The sequence below is a fragment of the Ceratotherium simum genome, chromosome 2, assembly GCF_057802395.1.
Source record: "Ceratotherium simum simum isolate JZ-2026a chromosome 2, ASM5780239v1, whole genome shotgun sequence".
Lineage (NCBI taxonomy): Eukaryota > Metazoa > Chordata > Mammalia > Perissodactyla > Rhinocerotidae > Ceratotherium > Ceratotherium simum.
Genome location: NC_141901.1, coordinates 32,620,834 through 32,634,129, shown reverse-complemented (window position 1 = coordinate 32,634,129; position 13,296 = coordinate 32,620,834). Strand labels below are relative to the sequence as shown.

Below are 13,296 nucleotides of genomic sequence, written 5' to 3'. Positions count from 1 at the left end.
GAAGCAGAGCGTGCCAAACTTAACCACTAGGCCACGGGGCCAACCCCCAAATGAATTAAAATTTTTGTGCCATCTTTATTGTATTCTAATTGTATTTAAATAAATTATAAAGTCTCTCCTCTGAGAATTGTTAAAATTTGATTTATGTTAGTTATTTGGTAAATTTTTGGAAATATTCTATGGACATATGATATAAATTTACATTCTCTTTTTTAAAGGTGTAGATTTCTCTATCTCTTTCTGTCTCTCTCTACACACGTACACACACACACATGCACATGTTGTGTGTGGGTGAAACTTAATTTGTTGATTGTATCATGCTGTTCCCATGCCCTTATATACTTTTATCCACCAGATCTGTTTGATTATGTGCTTTTTGTGCAAACAACAATTGAAAAATAGGTAAAAGTTATAAACAGGCATTTCACAGAAAAGGGACTCATAGAGCCAATACAAATATGGAGAAATGTTTGCCATCATTAGGATTGGGTAAATGCAAATCAAAATCACAATGACTTACAATTTTGTACCCATTTGATAGGCAAAAATTTTTTAAAAGGCTACCATATCAAGTGTCAGAGAGGACATGGACAGGAAGGATCTCTCATACTGTGCTCTATACTTTGAAAAACAGCTTGACATCATCTTCCAAACAGTTGCATACCCTATGTGCCTCTATCTACATACCCAAGAGAGACTTTTGCCATGTCTACAGCAAGAGACATGTACAAGACTGTTCATAGCAGTACTGGTTAACAAAATCAAAACCTATAAAAACCCAAAAGTCATCAATGGGAGAATGGTTTAGTGGAATATTCTACGACAATCAAAACTACAAGTACACACAACAAAATGGATGAATCTTAGCAACAAGATACCAGTGAAAAAGTAAATCCCCAAAGATTCCATTCACAGAATTCCTTTGTATAAAATGAAGAATGAGTGTGTGTGTGTGTGTGTGTGTGTGTGTGATTTAAGAACATACAGATGGAAGGAAATTACATAAAAAGGAAAGCAAGTGCATGATAAGTTCAGGACTCAGGGTGACATTTCTATCAAGTGGGGGAAGACAGGAGGGTGGGATAGGGGAGGGATGATAGGGTTAGATGTGGGAGGGATCATATGGTTAGATGTAGGTTCCTGTTGCTTTCTAACCAGTTATTTTGGGTACGGTTTCTTGGTGTTTGTAACATAATGAAAAATAATGAATGAAATACACGAGTAACTAAACAAAAGTAGGCTGTAAATGGACCAACGCCAACAATATATCATGAACCAGGAATTTTGAATAATCCACTTTTGTGAGCCCAAGGCCAAATAAAAATAATAAATTGGGCTTTTAAAAAGTCAACATACAATTTCTCTCTTTGATCTATTTATTGACTAACTTGAAACGCCACCTCATCTGATGCTAATATTGACACTAACATTTTTTGTTTGTTTGCATTTGTCTCATACCTCTTTGCCTCCCTCTCTATTTTCAATCTTCTGTAATAAATTTGTTTTAAATGTGTGTCTTGTAAAATGATGCTTCTCATGCTTTAATGTGCATATGAATCACCTGGGGATCTTGTTAAACTAAAGTTGTTGTTCAGTGGGTCTGGGGCGGGACCTGGGATTTTGCATTTCTAACAAGTGCCAGGTGATGCTGATCTTGCTGGTTCCACACACTTTGAGTAACAAGGTCATAAACAATATATAGCTGAGCTTTGTTTGTTTAACCTAGAAAGTCTCAGTCTCTGTATTTTAATGAGAATTCAGCGTATTCACTTTTAATGAAAACAACGCATATACTTGATTACAATCTTTCCATTCTACTGTATGTTTAATTTAGCATTTCATTTTTTTATGCTAGTTGATCAAGTTACTATTCAGTTTTTCTCTTGTTTGGGGGTTCTAAAATCATTTTCTATTCAACTCATGGTGTTTTCTCTTTCTCAACACCTGCAAGGTATTACTTCAACAAATATTCGATAAGTGCCTAGAATTATTTGTTGAGTGTATTTCTTTATTATTCTTTGAAAACAAAATGCAAACTGTTTCCTCTTTCCAAGACATTCTATTCATCTGCTGATTCCCCCACCCCCCAAAAATGAGATCTTTGGACTATTTTTTTGTTTCCTCTCTTTCCCAACAAGATAATACCTTTATAATTAATTCACTCATCCCCTAGATCTACAAACCCTAGGTTATGCTGAGGTAATTTTATACCTTTAATTTAAAACTATATTTAGGTTTTCCCTTGAAGCATGTGCCTTCTATTCTAAGAATTCTAGCTTCACAGTGATGCTGCTCATTATCCATCACTCTGTCATTATTCTTCTAGATTCAGTTATACATATTGCCAGGTTCTTCCCTCACTTCTTTTTCCTCTCTTTTTTATCTTCCCCTAACTTAAGTTCTTCTATGGGATTCATTTGTTGTTTAAAGTCCTTTTTATTAATATTTTTCTCAGGTAGGGTACATCAGTGGCATATTCTCTAAATTCTTGCATATCTTTCTCTTATCCTGATAGATAGGTGATTGCTGCCTTGGCTGGATATAGAATTCTTGGGTTGCATTTACTGAATTTCAAAATTCAAAACTTACATTTCAAGTTCTAGGAAGTGTCTGTGCTTTAGTTTACTTTCCTTAAGTGCTCATTTTATTATTATCATCATTGTTTTCAAATTATGATCAAATTGCAATCTCTCTTCTCCAAGAGTTCCTCTTCACTGGGAAGGAGTTTGTGCTGGGTACTTGGCTTGTTATTCCTCTCTTTGGATATTTGTTTTATTCTTTTTCCTTTTATGTCATTGTTCCACTAGCTTTTGGGGCTCAGGTTCAGCTGCTGTGTGCTCTCCATGGGGTCAGTGTTGGCGATGAAACTGAAACAGTAATGTCTATCCCTATGGGCCAGTGGTCCATTTCTCAGCTCCAAAGGCTAGTGCTCTTTAAACTTAGATGCCAGATACTTCTGCAGCTTCTCAGAAGTTGGGGAGATCAGACGGTCCTCCCAACACCACTTGCTCATGTTTGCTCTGCTCTTTCTCTTGTGGGTTCACTCTACAGGAAGACTAAGTTCTGTCTAGGAGGGTTCTCAGGGTGGAGGTGTTATGGAACCAAGTGGGCTCGCCTCCTGGTGAGTTAAATAAGACTTTACACCAGTGGAAGTTGTCTCACAAAGTAAAGTGTATTTGCAGCAAATAGGAGGCCATGAGGAGTCATTTCCGAAGTCATGGCGTCCCCTGAACAAAGAGAAGCAGGAACTTTTATTTGGTTGGGGAATGAATATTCAAAAGGGAGAGGTGGGTATTTGCTTGCGCAGGCTCAGTTGGAGAACATGCTTCCACATATTGAGGCCTCAGCTTCTCCTGGAGAGATCTTTGCATTAAAAATAAGGCAAAGGTCATGGGCATGGCTCTTGCGGTGAGGCGTGGTCAGTTTCAGGATGGCTGGTGGTTACCTCTCCTTAACATACAAAAGGAAAGGAAACAACTTTGAAAAACAGTTAATTGCTTCCATACCCACGTTTGAGTTTCTCTAGGCACCTAGTGGGAGACAGAGCCACTGTGAACTTGGGATGCAGAGCGCACTATAGTGCATAACAGGTCAGTAACTTACCAGATGTCTCACTTCTACTGGGAAAGTCCAGACTCTTCAGCCTGGCATTAGAGGGCTTTCTCTTCTTTCCTTTCTAATCTTAGCTCCTCTACTCGCTTTCCTCTCAGGTATCTAGAAAATTTACTTTTCTTTGTCCGTGCCATAAAGAAGGTTTTGCATTTCTCCCTGGATTATACTTTCTGAATCGTTCTACTTATTAAAACTGAACACATACTTTAAAACCCAACTTCAATGCCATTTTTCCCACAAAATTTTTCCTATATCTTCATATAACCTCTCATTTAAGTCACATATGCTTATCACTTCCTAATAATACCTAATTCATGACACTTATCTATCACCTTTACTGAATTTTAAAATTCATCTACTGAATTTTAATGTGTTAGGCACTATTCAAATCCTCTACATGTGTTAATTCACTTATTTCCTGCCTAATCTGCTTTATTCCTTCTGGGAAACCATAAGGTTCTTGAGTATAATTCATGTTTTAATCCATCTTCGTGTCTCGTAGATTGCCTAGCATAGAGCCTTGCCCATGATTAACAAACTAAATATATTTTTGAAAGAATGAACAACAATAGCAAATTGAATTTATAGTAATATATCATTGGTTGAGAATTTTAAGGTCCTATTGCATATCCCACCAGACAGTAGCCAGCAAATTTTGCTTCAGTAAAGAGAGAGTAATATGGCAGTTATACTCCTAACTATGATCATTCACCTCTACATTATCACCAACGCCAGGATCCCCACTACAATGATTTCCAGCTCAGAGGTTGCCTCCAAGATCCAGGCATCATGGATAATGGTCTAATCTGATTAGGCAAAATCATCTGATTACATTAAATTATGTCCTACATCCAGGTGTAGGGTTCTAATATGATATCAGTGTAGAATAGAGTTTTCCTAAGATATGTTTCCGGAGGAGTGCTTCTGTCAGTATCTTAGAAATTAAAACCAAGAAGGCTTTGCTGATATTGGACTACCATGTCAGACTGTAAAGAAAGCAGAACTATAACATTTGGCCAAACGAATCAACTGTTCCCCTTCTTTTCTGTTTCTAAAGCAGTAGCTAGTGGCCTATAAATATTTCTCTTTCTGTTTTCAGTAGAAAGATCTGTGTTGACCACCTTGATAGGAAATTGTGGTTTAAATCATTTTGGAATGGAAAACAATCCTAATTGTCTGGGAAAATTCATTGATTGGTTGATTAATTTATTCTGCTATTAATTGCACCAACAGCCATTGAGTACCTGCTTTGGGTCGGCTGCAGAGGTAGTAGCTTGGATTTTACATTTATGTCCCGCCTCTGGATCCAGTTCCTTAATTTGAATAGTTAGGGATGTTGGTATAATTTTGGCTTTTATCACTCAGACTTCATAATTCTTTCTGTTTTGTCACTCTTCATATTTATATGACATCTCGTGAGTGATTGATCTTCTCTAGGACCCTCTGGTCACTCACGTTTGCTTATCACCAGCACATGGGGGGCAATCCATAGATTTATGGCTGCCAATAAAAGTTGTTACCAAAAGTACAGTTTCCTTTTTTTCTGTGTGCTAATTTCTAATAACTCTTGTGCATGAGAGCAATTACTGACAAAAGTCAGCCTCTGTTAATAGAGTTTATCACACTTCATCATATATCCTTTGTCGTTGGAAGCATTTTGACAAGCCCAGGGTTAATTAAAACCAAGAAGACAATAAAATACACCTAATCAAACATTACAGGTACAGAAATCAATTAGCAGATTTATAGCACTTTGGAGGTTTCCATAATGTATAAAATTCAAAGAAACTGTCGTTTCCATTTCCTCAAGACAGTGTAATTAAATTTCTAATTGAAACTATTTTTCAGTAGGTAATGTACAATCCACCCAAGTTTGATTTGCATTAAAGTGGGTTCTACAGAGGTTGAAAGAGCCTAAGAAATTAAAAAGATCATTGAGTCATTTCCATCATTGTTTTTTTGTCTGCCTTAAAGTTGGGAAAAGTTATACTGTATAAAAAAAGGGAGGAGGGAAAAGTAGAGCTTTGCATGATAAAGAGAATAAATAAAGTCATCTTATATATCAAGGATCTCTGTCTTTACATGGTGCAAAAAATCACCAAGGGAGAGTGAATATCTCAGATAATTCACAGATTTGTCAGCATCGTTAAGTAATAAATCTGACTTATTTGTTTTCTCTAACATGACTGATTCTTTTGACTAGGTTGATTGCAATGATCCATTGCTTTGGTATCACGCAGATGTGGCCTTAAATAAGTCACATCTTTTTGTAGTTCTATTCCCCACCCAGCTAAGTTACATGTGGTGCTGATCACCATGCCTGGAACACATTGTCCCAGTGGGGAATGAGCAGGAAGATCAGGCAGGCGATGTGTATTTGTTGAGTGTCTCCAAGGCTCTGTTCAAACTTCTTGTGGGCTGGCTGAGTGACGGGCATATTTTCCCCCTTTGCCTGAGGGTTTCTCCTTTAGCCACTTGTGAGAATTACTAACAAAATATCTTACTGCTAGTTAAACAGGAAAATGATCGTATTCTTTACCCTCTACCCAAAATTATCCCTGTTTTGAAATTTCTGTGCAATTGACATTTAATTTAAAGGTAGTTTTGTTGCTTTGAACTTCTTTTGCGTTTAAATAAGAACTATCCACAAATGTAATTATTATTATTAACAACAACAAAATAACTTGTATTTATTCCCTGAACTCAGGACAAAACACAAAACCACACCTATTTTTAGGGCTTTACTTTTAAACTGTGAACAAATCAAAACGTACTACTTCTTTCATAGAATAATTGCTATAGAACAAACCTCGAGATCAAAATTAGACTTTAGATATTTCTTTTGGTTTGTGGGGCTGCCTCTGAGGTTGTGCCCACATAACGCCAATAAAAGACAGATCATTTGAACATATTTCACGGAAAAAAATCAGCTGAAACATTGAGTTCACGTAGACAACAACTAGTTAATTATATTTTGCTGTTAAAAGTTAAGATGTGCTGATTATAAAGTAAAACAAATGAAAGATCCAAATGGGCATAACCAATTTTTAGTCAACAAAGGCAGATTTAATAATGTTTTCATAAACCAGACCTTGTACTTTTTCTTCTTCCCTAATGCTACCTGTTTTCTGGCAGCTTCATTGTTTTCAACACTTCATTTGAGTGTTAACAGGCACTCGGTGGCTAGGAAGGAGTTAGACAATTAACCAGTGGTGGCTGATTTACACTCAACACATCCCTAGGTTTAGGGGGTGCTGTTATCTGGGCTTGCTCTGCTGTTGGTCAGTGGAAGATGCATTGGGAACCAACTTAAACTTGAGCTGCCTTCATTACTTTCCTATATCTCTAAACCTCCTCTCTCAGTTCTTCACTGGCTCTTCTTCCTTCTTCCACTCCTTAACTATGAACATATATTTAAGACTCAGTCCTCAACTCTTACTCTTATTTTCTTGCTCTCTTCATCTGAGAATTCTTCTGTTCTGTGGTGTCAACAGACTTCCCTTTGCAAATAACAAATCTCTATTTCCTATTGATTCCTTTCTCTTAAGCATTGGTCTTGCTGTACCACTAGATGTCTAATAGACTTGCCACTCTGTTTGGTATTTTCTAAAACCCCCAAATGAACATCCCCTTCCTAAAGCACTACTTCTGTTAGTGGTGCCATCATTTCCTAAGACAATGGTTAGGTAGCCTGATTTCTGAAATAAATGGATGAAAATGTATAATGGTTCAAGCTCAATTGAATTTAGTTTTCTCTTCACATAACATCACAGGGTAGGGGAACAAGTCCATAGGGTGGCCCTTCTCTATACTGTTATTTTGGGGCCTTGAGGGTCGTCTGCAATCCAGTCAGACAAAAAGGGAGAGAAAGAATGGAAGATTGCATACAGGGGAATTTACAGGCCAAACCTTAAAGAACTGCATAATCTCTGCCCTCTCCAACTGGCTAGAGCTCAGTGTCATGGCCTCACTAATCTGCCAGGAAAGCTGGAAAATGTAGTCTAGCTATTTGCCCAGGAAGAAAAAAGGAAATGTATTTTGATGTGCAGCTATCAGTCTCTGCTATGGCCACCTAAATTTAAAACTATAGATTTCAACTCTATTGTATCCCCACATCAGATCAAAGACAAAATTCTTGTATATTCTCATTTAAAGTCTCTTATTGTATCATCCGTCTCCTCCTAATACTGATCCAGGCTCTCACCACCTCACATCTGGCTTACTACATTAGCTCTCCAGGTGATCTCCACAACTGTAGCCTCTTCTCCTTCAATCCATCCTACAAAACCCATTTCACACTAATTTTCTTTATATACGGCTTTCATTGCTTTATGTCATAGTTCAAAACTTTCAACAGCTCTATTGTCTATCAGATCAAGTCTAAGCTCTCCTGCTTAGCTTTTAAGAACTTCTCTTCCTACACCGTCCAGTCTTGGTCACCTACTTCTGTAAGTTTTTGCAGTGTGTTTCTCTGCCGCTCAATTTAGGTGTAATATAAAGTGTTCTGTCTTGTGTTGTTTAATATTATTTCATGCGTTTTAAAGCTGTCTTTCTTACTATGCTGTGAACTCCTTGAGAAAAAGGATGGTGTCTGGTATTCTTTTGTTTTTTTTTGTCCCCTGTGTAGTCTAACATGTTGCTCAGTACAGTCATGCATTGCTTAACGACGGGGATACGTTCTGAGAAATGCATCGTCAGGCGATTTCATCCTTGCGCGAACATCATAGAGTGTACTTCCACAAACCTACATGGTATAGCCTACTACACACCTAGGCTGTATGGTACTAATCTTATGGGATTATGAGGTTCATTGTTGACAGAAATGTTGTTATGCGGCACATGACTATACTTACAAAGTTGGTTTCCAATAAATACTTGTTGGTGAATAGACTGGCTCGGAGAAGGAATTTTTTATGATTTTATGAAATTGTACTCCCTAAGTATTTGTAGTCCTAAGTGCCAGTTGTATCGGCAAATCTTTGTTACAATCTGCCATTTATTTATGGAAATTTATGCTTAATTATAATTGGTGCTAAAATCTCTCAACATAACCAGATATAAACTAAAGACATTTAAAATCTTGGGGAAACTAATTCCAATTAGTTCTTTCTTTCATTAACTCAACCAACAGTTTAAATTCTGATCCCTGTCCTGAAGAGGCTCATAGACTGGAAGAGAAGCAAGGATGTATGCACATTGTGGTAGGCAGAATTCTAAGATGACCCCAAGATTCCTGTCCCCTGGTGTACATGCTCTGTATAATCCCTTCCCTGGAGTGTGAGTGGGATCTGTAAATATGATTGGCTATCATTCCCATAATTATGTTGCATTACACAGCAAAAGGAATTATGTGGCTATAATTAAAAGTCCCTAATCAGTTGACTTTGAGTTAATCAAAGAGAAGATGATCTTTGGTGGATCTGACCTAGTCAGGTGAGCCCTTAAAAGGGAAGCAGCTTTCCCTGTGGGCCTGGAAAAAAAAAGTCATGTTGTAAACTGACTGTGAAGGGGGGCCACATGGCTTGAACCTGAGGGCAACCTCTAAGAGCTGAGAGAGGTCCCCAGCTGAGAGTCAATAAGAAAGTGAACACCTCAGTCCTACAACTGTAACTGAATTCTGCTAACAACCTGAATGACCTTGGAATAGGATCTTGAGCTCCAGATGAGAATGGAGCCCCGCGGACAATGTGATTTTGGCCTTGTGAAACACTGAGCAGGGAACCCAATTATGCCAGGCCCAGGTCTTACCCATGGAAACTGTAAGATAATAAATGTGTGTTGTTTTAAGTCACCAAGTTTGTAGTAATTTGTTACACAGCAATTGAAAATTAATACACACGTTTCTTACAATATGCTATTTAATTACTATGAAAATTAGTTTTACTTATAAGTTTAATTATTTAGAATTCTATAAATTTTAATTTTAAGATTTGAATTAATTACAATACAAAATCTCATATCAAAGAAAAATATTTTTGGACTTGAAAATACCAATGCCATTTACTTCCATTTTCCTGAGCTTGAGTCAGTTGACATTTAACCTACCTCAAGGAAGTGTATGTTGACGTCGCCTAGCCTGTTTTCAAAGACTTCAACAGAAGACGGTTCCACCCAATTATCAGTGTTTTATTAGGAAGTCACTCCTTCTTCACTGTTCCCTACTCTAGCATGCATATTGTGCTGACTTAACATTATCTTCTGGGTAGCCCACTGGGTTAAATATTCTAAGAATCTCTGGAGGAGAGCCAAGTAGTCTTTTGCTCTTTAAGAGGAAAGTGGTTTAACGGAAGCTGCTGCTTAGCAAAGCCATTACTCTATTGCAAAACAGGCATGTTTCCAAAGTACATTAACAATGCTTATGAGAAAACTAGCCCTGCAGTGAAAAAAGAGAAAATGAAGAAGTCATTTCATCATAGGAAGCAGCCTTGAGAGGTGGAAAAAACCCTGGAGTGTGCATTGGGATACGTGACCTCCACTGGGTGGTTGGCCTTGTAGAGCTCTCTAAGTTTTCTTATCAATAAAATGGGACCATAAACTAGATAATCTGTGAGTTCCCTTCCAATTTTGATATCAATGATTCACCTATCCAATGATAAAATGGAGGAAAGAAATGAGAGATCTTAGTGGAAAAGGTAGAATGCTCTACGTCTGTATAAGGATAGTAGTGAATGAGTATATATTCTGAAGACCAGTTCCCATGTGAAGGCAGACATTAGCTTGTCTTCAACACATTGGCAGCTCTCTGGCTTCCCACTGTTGAAATTCCTTAATCTGAAATGCAACATCCCTGCATCCCTGCCCCCTTCCCCTGGCCGTTTCCATTTTCACATCCATTATTTCCTTAAATATTCTCTATGCTCCCTTGGTCCAAGATGAACTGTTCACTTTTTAAAAAACTTATCCTACACTTTCCCAACTGTGCTTGGCTTTTGTGGTACTTATAACTGGATTGCTTTACTTTCCACTTTCATCTGACAAGTCCTGGTCATCCCTTAGAGTCTAACTCAAAAACTACCTTCTGCATAAAGCTTTCCCTGCTCGTTCTTCTCTCCACTCAGATGTGACTGAGCTTTTCCTTTTTGGAAACTCCCTTATGATCTACCCTTCTTTGAGCACAAATCTTCTTCTACCTTATATGTTATGTATGCGTTTCTCATTCCTCATACTGAGAACATCCCTCACAGGGATGTTGTAGGAAATTAAATTGAGTGGTTCCTGAATTTAGGCCATAACCTGAAGGATAACTCATATTAGCTTGTTTGTGAAGGGGAGGAAGACTATCCTCTACCCACTCTGGGTCCTTTCTGGCTGGGCTATGAATTAAATTGACATGAGACTGAATAGCAGGAGAAAATCAAACAAAGCTTTATAACATGTATACATGAGAGAAACCAGGGAAACTGAGTTTCTTGACAAATGGTGGAGGTTTTCACCTTGAATAGTGTATTCAGGTAGACAAAAGGAGGATGTTGGGGGTGGGGGAGTCAGCTATGGGAGATTACCAGAAACAAGAGTATGCAGATTTAAGTCCTTGCCTTCCGCCCTGATAAGAGTGTCTAGAGACAAGGTCATCCCCCCTTCTTCCTGGTGCAGAGAGCAAGGCACCTTTACAAACGGAGATTTCCCTTATAAATGTAAATGTTTAGTCTTAGGAGATTTCCCTTATAAATGTAAATGTTTAGTCTTAGCAAGCACTCTCCCAGTCTATCGACAAAAGAACCAAGGTAAAAAGACATATTTTGAGGTGGCCAGTTCTGATCTCCCACATTTGCCTAATACCATCTTGTCTTTTTGTAATTGTTCTTCCTATTACTAGTGTCAGAGAGGAAGAAATTTCTCCTCTACCCTTTTCTAAGTTCTTCTGGCTGGTCTAAGAATTAAATTGACATGAGACAGATTAACAGGAGAAAATCAGATTTAATATGTGCACACGAGGAATTCACATAAGCATGAAAAATTCCAAAGACAGTCAAGCAAAACGAGGTATATATGTCATTCTGAACTAAGGAGAAGGGGGTAGGGGTCTGGGACTTCAAAGGAAAAGGAGGCACTTTACAGGAAGATGAAAAGAGTTAATGTTTTGTAAACAAATGTGTGTTGGGCCATGTAGAGACCATGGGACACAGAGAGGACTTGGATCAAATCGGCCTTGCTAGGTTCCTTCTTGTCAACCACACCTAGTTCATATTATTCTATAATTATCTATGGTGATAGCTCCTTCCTGGAATAGGTCCTCTATCTAAATTCTTTTTAGGCAGTAAGTGGAGGAGGTCAAAGTTTCTTCATGAGTTTTTTGCTTCTTAAAAATAATCAGTCTAAAATAATCCTCAAGCTAAAGAGATCTATTTTGGTGTGGCAAATCTTGTTCCCCTACACTAGAATGTGGCAAAAGTAAAACTGTAGTTTCCTGATAGCATAAATAAGTTCTCAGGAGGCCTTCCTGAAGAATATTTATGGTTATAAGATTCTGGAGAGCATATGCTATGAAATTAGCCATGCACCTTTACAGTGGTCTTACATGAGCCTGAATGTTGGCCAAAGTAACAAAGGCTGAGAGAGACGAAGTGATTCAGTGAGAGTCACACATCCAGTTAGAGACTCGAACTCCTCTCTCCTGACCTTATAAATGTATAAGGTCATAGGTCAGTAGATTTTTTTCCCCTCCTCTCCAATACACGACACTGCTTCAGGGTCCATGCCTGAAAATTGCTTAGGGCTGCTATGATCCCTGAGGCAAAAGTATCTCTGAATGAAGGAAACGCTGATTTGTTTCTTCACAAGTTTTACTCCCAGATGGTGCCTCCAGACTTACAGAATCTCAATAACATTTTATTCCCTCTCAGACCATGGCTGATTTGCAGTGCTTCTCCACTTAAAATTTCCAAGTTGAATACAGTTATAGCTTTTCTGTTTTTTTCCTTCTTCAACTTGGAACTGGAATTTAGAAAAAATAGTTGTAAAACATTTGTTGTAAGTAGTTAAGGAGAAATTGCAAAGACTTAAAAACATAAGGTCTGAGGAAAGAAGAAAACAGGAGGAGTTAGAAGAAAGGTGGAAAACATGGTCAATACCACTCAAAATTACATAAGCCAGAAGCTGTGCTAAGTACTTATCCATGATGCCTCATTTCATCGTCATGACAACTCAGGAAAATTAAATAATATGCCCAAGATCCCGTAGTTAATAAATTATAGAAACGGGCTTTGGATCAAAGACTGTTTGACTTCAGAACCCGTGTTCTTTGTACCATATCTTGCTGGGGAACGCTGGCTAGCACAAAGAATGAATATGAATCAAGTAAGGGGCTGGTTGGAAGATAGAGGGAGAGTGATAGGTATATCTTCCTATTCTTGAAGTTAAAACAAAATACTTGAGCTGTAAGGCACACTGAGGCATCCTCTAATTTTCAAATACTGAGCTGGAAACCTAGAGAAAGACAGCTAGTGGGGCTTTAAGGAACTTAATTAATTTAAGATTATATGCTTCTCTGTTTCCATTTTCTTTGATTTTCATGAGTATCTAAGTAGGTATATTGATCCAGTAGCATTGTTTCAAATGCTCTCCTCTCCCCCCTCCCTTCTCTCCCCACCAAATGTGATATTTTCACTTCTGAAAGCCTAGAGTGGCACACCCGCCCTAAGTGGGCCCTTGAGGTCAGTGTTCCCAGACTAAGAGGTAATGGGG

At 38.0% G+C, this 13,296-nt stretch overlaps 1 long non-coding RNA gene across 1 annotated transcript in view; it reads left to right on the top strand.

The window, feature by feature from the left end:
* Positions 1-3,545: 3,545 nt before the first annotated feature.
* LOC147917805 (uncharacterized) overlaps positions 3,546-13,296 on the top strand; it is a 61,031-nt gene continuing 51,280 nt past the window's right edge. Inside the window, exon 1 of the long non-coding RNA XR_015548868.1 lies at positions 3,546-3,590. This is a non-coding gene — a long non-coding RNA (uncharacterized LOC147917805). The remainder of the gene's footprint in view (positions 3,591-13,296) is intronic.